This window comes from Schistocerca americana, chromosome 2 (assembly GCF_021461395.2).
Source record: "Schistocerca americana isolate TAMUIC-IGC-003095 chromosome 2, iqSchAmer2.1, whole genome shotgun sequence".
NCBI classification, from domain to species: Eukaryota; Metazoa; Arthropoda; class Insecta; order Orthoptera; family Acrididae; genus Schistocerca; species Schistocerca americana.
Window position 1 is genome coordinate 483,316,086 of NC_060120.1, and position 8,929 is coordinate 483,325,014.

The following is an 8,929-nucleotide window of genomic DNA, read 5'->3' on the forward strand; positions in this document are numbered from 1 at the left end:
GAAATGCCTTCACAAAAGGAGACTAAGTAAATATTCCAGAATTAGAATCAAGAACAGCTGCCAACATGAGTAATGTAGAAGTAGATATCCTCGGAGTGATGAAGCAATGTAAATCACTCAAAAAAAGAAAGTCTTCCGGTCCAGATTGTATTCCAGTTAGGTTCCTTCCAGAGTATGCTGATACAGTAGCTCCATACTTAGCAATAATATACAACCGTTCGCTCGACGAAAGATCCGTACCCAGAAACTGGAAAGTTGCACAGGCCACAGCAATATTTAAGAAAGGTAGTAGGAGTAATCCAGTAAATTATACGCCCATATCATTAATGTCGATTTGCAGTAGGATTTTGGAGCTTATATTGTGTTCGAACGTTATGAATTACCTCGCAGAAAACGGTCTATTGACACACAGTTAACACGGATTTAGGAAACATGGTTCTTGTGAAACGTAACCAGCTCTCTACTCGCACGAAGTATTGATTGCTATTGACAAGGGATTTCAAATTGATTCGGTATTTCTGGATTTCCGGAAGGCTTCTGACACTGTACCACACAAGGGGCTTGTAGTAAAATTGCGTGCTTATGGACTATCGTCTTAAGTATGTGACTGGATTCGTGATTTCCTGTCACAGTATTGACGGAAAGTCATCGAGTAAAACAGATGTGATTTCTGGCATTCCCAAGGTAGTGCTATGTTTGCCCTTTGCTGTTCCTTATCTATATAAGCGACTTGGGAGACAATCTGAGCAGCTGTCTTAGGTCTTTTGCAAATGATACTGTCGTTTATCGACTAGTAAAGTCATCAGAAGATCAAAACTAATTGCAAAACGATTTAGAAAAGATATCTGTATGGTGCGAAAATCGGTAGTTGACCCCGAATAACGAAAAGTGTGTAGTGACCCACCTCAGTGCTAAAAGAAATACTTTAACCTTCAGTTACACCATAAATCAGTCAAATCTAAAGACCGTAATCTCAGCTAAATACCTAAGAACCATAATTACGAACAACTTAAACTGGAAGGAACACAGAGAAAATGTTGTGGGGAAAGCTAACCAAAGACTTCGCTTTATTGGCAGGACACTTAGAAAAAGTAACAGATCTACTAAAGAGACTGCCTACAATACGCTTGTCCGTCTTATTTTAGAACACTGCTGCGCGGTATGAGATCCTTACCAGATGGGACTGGAGGAGTACATCGAAAAAGTTCAAAGAAGGGCAGCACGTTCTGTACTGTCGCGAAAGAGGAGGGGGGGGGGGGAGGGAAGAGTGTCACTGAAATGATACAGTATTTGCGGTGGACATCATTAAAAGAAAGGCGTGTCTCTTTGCGGCGGAATCTTCTCACAGAATTTCAATCACCAACTTTCTCCTTCGAATGCAAAATGTTTTGTTGACGCCGACCTACATAGAGAGAAACGATCACCATAATAAAATAAGAGAAATCTGAGCTCTTGTGAAGGTGATTCTATGAGTCCTCTGCCAGGCACATAAATGTGATTTACAGATTATCCATGTAGATACAAATGTAGATCATTTGCTGACTGATAGTGCTCAAGAAATAAAGAAAATGGTTCTGGAAAATCCCGAATCACCATCAGAGAAGTTACTGATGATGTCTCCATATCATTTTGGGTCATGTCAAGCAATTTTATTGTATATTTTGGGCAAGTAACGTGTATCAGCGAAGTTTTTCCGGAGCTGTTGAATTCCTATCAAAAACGATCGCGTAGACATAGCTCAGGAATTGCTGTATGAAGTCAAAAACGTTCCCGAACTTCTAAATAAGGTCATAAAAGGAGACGAAATTTGGGTGCACGGGTATGACGTCGAAATCAAGGCCTAATCGTCCCAATTGAACCCGCCTGAGAGGTAAGGCAGAAAAGAAATTGACAAGTTCGATCACTTGTGAAGGTTCTTCTCGCAGTTTTCTTTGATCATACTAGGACAGTCCATCTCGAATACGTACCTTACGGTCGTACGGTCATTAAGGAATACTACCTGGAAGTTATGCGCCATTTACATAAAACAATCCGAAGAAAACGACCAGAATTGTGACAAAACCACTCGTGGAAACCGCATCACGATAATCCTCCCGCACGCCCCTCAATGATTGTTCGTAATTTTCTGGCAAAAAACAAAACCGTTGCGTTCCCTCAGCCACCGTATTCGCCGGAAATGGTCCCCTGCGACTTTTTTCTATTCCCGAGACTGAAAATAACCATGAATGGGCGTCGTTTTCCCATCATTGATGAGATAAACACAGAATCGGCGAAGAAGCTGAACACCATAACGAACAGTGAGCTCCAGAAGTGCTTCCAAAGCTTGAAAAAGTGCTGGTACAAGTTTATTGTATCTGAGAGGGTTTATTTTGAAAAGAACAAAGTTGATGTTCATGAATAAATAAAGGTTCTTTAAGAATAACAAATATTCCCGTCACTTTTTGATCACACCTCGCATGCAGAATACTTGACGTATGCAATAGTATCCGTAAAAAAACAATGTTAAATTATTTGTAACTGACAACTCTTCCTAATACATAGGCGATTTGTTCGCGCGGCTGCCCCCGTCGGAGGTTAGCGTCCTCCCTCGGGCGTGGGTGTGTGTGTGTGTGTGTTGTTCCTAGCGTACGTTAGTTTAAGTTATATTAAGTGTGTGTAGGTCTAGGGACCGATGATCTCAGCAGTTTGGTCCCATAGGAACATACCACCACCATGGGCGGATATTTATTTCCAAGAAGAACATGAAGTTTTTACTAAATTACAACATTTTTCATAGTCTATAAAAATGAATTATGTTGAACTGTTTGTAATCCGTACCTATTTACATCATATGGAATGACGTGCAAATTATCTACGAAAATGTAACACTACAGTAGTAGATCTTGTCATCACGAACATTACTGTCATGTCTCGAACGACGAATGCCTGAAGAAGAAAGAAACGTTAACGCTTAACGTGTCTCTTTGTCGAGAATACCGAAAAAAATGTCAGAATTCAGATTTCCGTCCCACTGACGCGAAAGTAATTTCAAAATGGAGCAAGAACTGAATTTGACAAGAATGGGGAGAAAATCTGCCAAGACCTAGTGAAAAAAAAATATTTTCCCTTCAAATCATAAAAACCTGTACTGGTAAGATTTATTCGGGAGAAGCAGGCTTCATATGCTAGTCTGTTCATTTCTCGTAGAGCACGATGTGCATTGGTCCGAGATAATTAAGTCTCGTAGTGGTCTTCTCAATTTCGTCATTCAGTAAGTCTATTGGAGGCAATATTTACTCTACGCTGGGAATACTAATAAATTGTGCGAAGTCACTTAGGAATCCCCGCAAGTGGTATGTTTATCTCAAATTTTAGTTTTTATATGGGCTTCACTAAAGTTCTTATATAATTTCCATAAAAACAATTCATTCTATTCCAATTTTTCCTGAAGACCAGGTTCTCATTACAATGAGCAAAAAACTGACAAAGTTTGGAAACTTTTTTAGACGATGAATAGACATACAAAGGACCTGTTTGGGATTATGATTGACCACTAACTTTATTTTAGATGTTCAATAGAAAAGAGTAGGCGCCCGAAATAATGGTGGTTTGATCAAGGGCCTGCGAGTCTGAAGTATGCAGACTGCGTGCAATGTAGTTCCTCAGAAGTTACCTGAAATCAAAAGTGGATAACAACAGTCGATACTACATTAAATTTATGGGAACTTACACTTAACACCAATGGGATACCCTTACATTTATCGATATGGTGTAAAGTCGAAATTTTAGTTCGACTTCTCGGTGTTTGTATCACCCTTTATGGCTTTACAAGAAATAGTTATTAGAAAATTTCATATATTACAGGTATAAGCTCCCAAGAAAAGTGTTTACTTTTCGGGGATCAAAGGTAGAAGTTAATAGGTTTAACCGTATTCTTTTTATGTCGCACGCAAATTCGAAAAATCGTTATGGCTAATCCAATATGGGAAACATAAGTTATATTCTGACCAATTTTGACCAAAGTTTGAAAAAAAAAAGGTTTTCCATTACTTACGTATACTCTGTGTGGTGCGCATACTGTAAGACCTTCGGTACACACACCATCAGATTACGAGTATTTGACTTGTCGCTCTAACGAAGTAGGCGAGTGTCAGCAATATGTCTCGTGGTCTTATCGTGGTGTGTTTATCTTCTGCCGTTAGGTCAGACGATAGAAATACCACTTGCACGCTTAGAGTAGCAGATTGATGGTGACCAACTTTAAACAGAACTTGATTAATTTTCACACAAATTTATTAAAATAATAAAAATCATAAACCTTACTTAACTTGATTCTGGATGCTATTTACAATTGACAATGTGAAGTTCCTTTGGTCTTCGTACGTTAATCTTATTCTCACATATCTCTGATACTTGACAAAGTGTCCATACATGTATCTTCATGGCTATGTACAGGAATATGATAATCTTATTAGGCGCAGACTGAAACTTGGCTACAGACTAATGCAGACTAATGCAGACTGGTACAGACTGGTTCACACAAATGCAGACTGACTTATCGGAGGTCTGTACACTAGTTATAATGCCTCGCACGTTCAGGTATCACTGCGCGAGTGTGATCCGCGAGGAGAAAAGGTTCTACGTTAACAGAAATCTCATTGGCTGCGTTACATATTAACACGCGGATCGGCGGAAGCAGAATTTGGTCCGTCTCTAAGACAGCGCCATCTCGTAGTGCGGAGACGGACGAACGTTGCGCCTGCGCTGTTGTGCTTAGCGGGGCGCGCTCTATTGGGAAAGTTGTGTACGCGCTGACTACGCGGAACTATGTACACAACACTCTGCAATTCCAGGACGGTATATCATCCCTACCTCTAACCCGAATTGTTCCTGAAGAACAATTCCCTCGTTCTTCTTGACGAGTAAAGCCAGTCTGCTCAGCTGGATACGCTGCGTTCGGCAGCGTGCACAAGTTGTTCGTCGCCTTTTCCGGTGAATACGTTTGGATGCCTACTGCTATATGAACCATTTTTTGAACGTGTGTTCTGGGCCGGGCGTCTCTGGCTGAGAGCATCCCACAGCGGCCGTGACACTGCTTCGAACAGTGGGCTGTAGCAACTTTTGTAAAGCACGGATTTAAAAAAAAAAAGTTTCGTCCCAACATTCGAGACACATATACCTTTTAAAAATGCAATAAAAAATCGATTTTCGACGAATCTAAATGAGAACCTGGTCTTAATTTTCTTGTAGTTTGGCGAGTGGTAGTTGAACAGCGAGTTTCCGTTTGCCACTGATAGCGGTCGCGAGGGATCTGGAGGACACAATGGTGCGTGCCCGGTGTTCTACCACTCCAGCAGCTCCTTTGCCGCCGCGATGTAGGACGGTCAGTGGCAGCCACTCACCCCACTTGCACTTGGAGCCTCATCGCTCCGAGGGGTCAGTACAGAGAGCCTAATTCTAGCAGCTGCTCTATGAGCTGAATTCTTGCTACATTATTTGTAGTGGTCTTCTTTCACTTGGAGAAATACAAGTTAAGTACCAGAATGAGATTTTCACCCTGCAGCGGAGTGTGCGCTGATATGAAACTTCCTGGCAGATTAAAACTGTGTGCCTGACCGAGACTCGAACTCGGGACCTTTGCCTTTTGCGGGCAAGTGCTCTACCAACTGAGCTACCCAAGCACGACTCACGCCCCGTCCTCACAGGTTTACTTCCGCCAGTACCTCGAAAGGCAAAGGTCCCGAGTTCGAGTCTCGATCCGGCACACAGTTTTAATCTTCCAGGAAGTTTCATATCAGCACACACTCCACTGCAGAGTGAAAATATCATTCTGGAAACATCCCCTAGGCTGTGGCTAAGCCATGTCTCCGCAATATCCTTTCTTTCAGGAGTGCTAGTTCTGCAAGGTTCGCAGGAGAGCTTCTGTAAAGTTTGGAGGGTAGGAGACGAGGTACTGGCGGAAGTACACCTGTGAAGACGGGGCGTGAGTCGTGCTTGGGTAGCTCAGTTGGTCGAGCACTTGCCCGAGAAATGCAAAGATTCCGAGTTCGAGTCTCGGTTCGGCACACAGTTTTAATCTGACAGGAAATTTCTCAAGTTAAGTAAATCTTCTGTTTACTACGGTAACTTGTTCGCTAATCATTTCTTCTCCTGCGCAACTTTCCTACGGCAACAGCTGCTGCACCACTCTGTAGCTCACCTCTCCTCGCCGTTGTCCACGAAATCGTACACAACAGAGAGAGGTAGTAAGCATATCCGCATATTAAGTATTCTTTTCTACATCTACATCTACATTCATACTCCGCAAGTCACCTGACGCTGTGTGGCGGAGGGTACCTTGAGTACCTCTATCGGTTCTGCCTTCTGTTCCAGTCTCGTATTGTTCGTGGAAAGAAGGATTGTCGGTATGATTCTGTGTGGGCTCTAATCTCTCTGATTTTATCCTCATGGTCTCTTCGCGAGATATACGTAGTAGGGAGCAATATACTGCTTGACTCTTCGGTGAAGGTATGCTCTCGAAACTTTAACAAAAGCCCGTACCGAGCTACTGAGCGTCTCTCCTGGAGAGTCTTCCACTGGAGTTTATCTATCATCTCCGTAACGCTTTCGCTATTACTAAATGATCCTGTAACGAAGCGCGCTGCTCTCCGTTGGATCTTCTCTATCTCTTCTATCAACCCTATCTGGTACGGATCCCACACTGCTGAGCAGTATTCAAACAGTGGGCGAACAAGTGTACTGTAACCTACTTCCTTTGTTTTCGGTTTGCATTTCCTTAGGATTCTTCCAATGAATCTCATTCTGGCATCTGCTTTACCAACGATCAACTTTATATGATCATTCCATTTTAAATCACTCCTAATGCGTACTCCCAGATAATGTATGTAATTATCTGCTTCCAGTTGCTGACCTGCTATGTTGTAGCTAAATGATAAGGGATCTTTCTTTCTATGTATTCGCAGCACATTACACTTGTCTACATTGAGATTCAATTGCCATTCCCTGCACCATGCGTCAATTCGCTGGAGATCCTCCTGCATTTCAGTACAATTTTCCTTTGTTACAACCTCTCGATACACCACAGCATCAACCGCAAAAAGCCTCAGTGAACTTCCGATGTCATCCACAAGGTCATTTATGTATATTGTGAATAGCAACGGTCCTATGACACTCCCCTACGGCACACCTAAAATCACGCTTACTTCGGAAGATTTCTCTCCATTGAGAATGACATGCTGCGTTCTGTTATCTAGGAACTCTTCAATCCAATCACACAATTGGTCTGATAGTCCATATGCTCTTACTCTGTTCATTAAACGACTGTGGGGAACTGTATCGAACGCCTTGCGGAAGTCAAGAAACACGGCATCTACCTGTGAACCCGTGTCTATGGCCCTCTGAGTCTCGTGGACGAATAGCGCGAGCTGGGTTTCACACGACCGTCTTTTTCGAAACCCATTCTGATTCCTACAGAGTAGATTTCTAGTCACCAGAAAAGTCATTATACTCGAACATAATACGTGTTCCAAAATTCTACAACTAATCGACGTTAGAGATATATGTCTATAGTTCTGCACATCTGTTCGACGTCCCTTCTTGAAAACGGGGATGAATTGTGCCCTTTTCCAATCCTTTGGAACGCTACGCTCTTCTAGAGACCTACGGTACACAGCTGCAATAAGGTGGGCAAGTTCCTTCGCGTACTTTGTGTAAAATCGATCTGGTATCCCATCAGGTCCAGCGGCCTTTCATCTTTTGAGCGATTTTAATTGTTTCTCTATCCCTCTGTCGTCTGTTTCGATATCTACCATTTTGTCATCTGTGCGACAATCTAGAGAAGGAACTACAGTGCAGTCTTCTTCTGTGAAACAGCTTTGGAAAAAGACATTTAGTATTTCGGCCTTTAGTCTGTGATCCTCTGTTTCAGTACCATTTTGGCAACAGAGTGGCTGGACATTTTGTTTTGATCCACCTACCGCTTTGACGTAAGACCAAAATTTCTTAGGATTTTCTGCCAAGTCAGTACATAGAACTTTACTTTCGAATTCATTGAACGCCTCTCGCATAGCCTTCCTCACACTACATTTCGCTTCGCGTAATTTTTGTTTGTCTGCAAAGCTTTGGCTATGTTTATGTTTGCTGTGAAGTTCCCTCTGCTTCCGCAGCAGTTTTCTAACTCGTTTGTTGTACCACGGTGGCTCTTTTCCATCTCTTACCATCTTGTTTGGCACATACTCATCTAACGCATAATGTACGATGGTTTTGAACTTTGTCCACTGATCCTCAACACTATCTGTACTTGAGACAAAACTTTTGTGTTGAGCCGTCAGGTACTCTGTTATCTGCTTTTTGTCACTTTTGCTAAACAGAAAAATCTTCCTACATTTTTTAATATGTCTATTAACGGCTGAAATCATCGATGCAGTAACCGCTTTATGATCGCTGATTCCCTCTTCTGCATTAACTGTTTCAAATAGTTCGGGTCTGTTTGCCACCAGAAGGTCTAATATGTTATCGCCACGAGTCGGTTCTCTGTTTACCTGCTCAAGGTAATTGTCAGATAAAGCACTTAAAAAAATTTCACTGGATTCTTTGTCCCTGCCACCCGTTATGAACGTTTGAGTCTACCAGTCTAAATCCGGCAAATTAAAATCTCCACCCAAAGCTATAACATGGTGGGGAAATCTACTCGAAATATTTTCCAAATTATCCTTCAGGTGCTCAGCCACAACAGCTGCTGAGCCAGGGGGCCTATAGAGACATCCAATGACCATGTCTGAGCCTGCTTTAACCGTGGCCTTCACCCAAATTATTTCACATTTCGGATCTCCGTCAATTTCCTTCGATGCTATTGTACTTCTTATCGCTATAAACACGCCTTCCCCTTCACTGTCCAGCCTGTCTCTGCGGTATACATTCCAATCTGAGTTTAGGATTTCATTACTGCTTA

The 8,929-nt window shown here is 42.2% G+C and overlaps 1 non-coding gene across 1 annotated transcript; it reads right to left on the bottom strand.

The window, feature by feature from the left end:
* Window positions 1–5,586: 5,586 nt before the first annotated feature.
* Trnal-caa lies at window positions 5,587–5,661 on the bottom strand. The gene has a single exon. It is a non-coding gene; the product is annotated as a tRNA-Leu (tRNA).
* Between the last annotated feature and the right edge of the window lie 3,268 nt (window positions 5,662–8,929).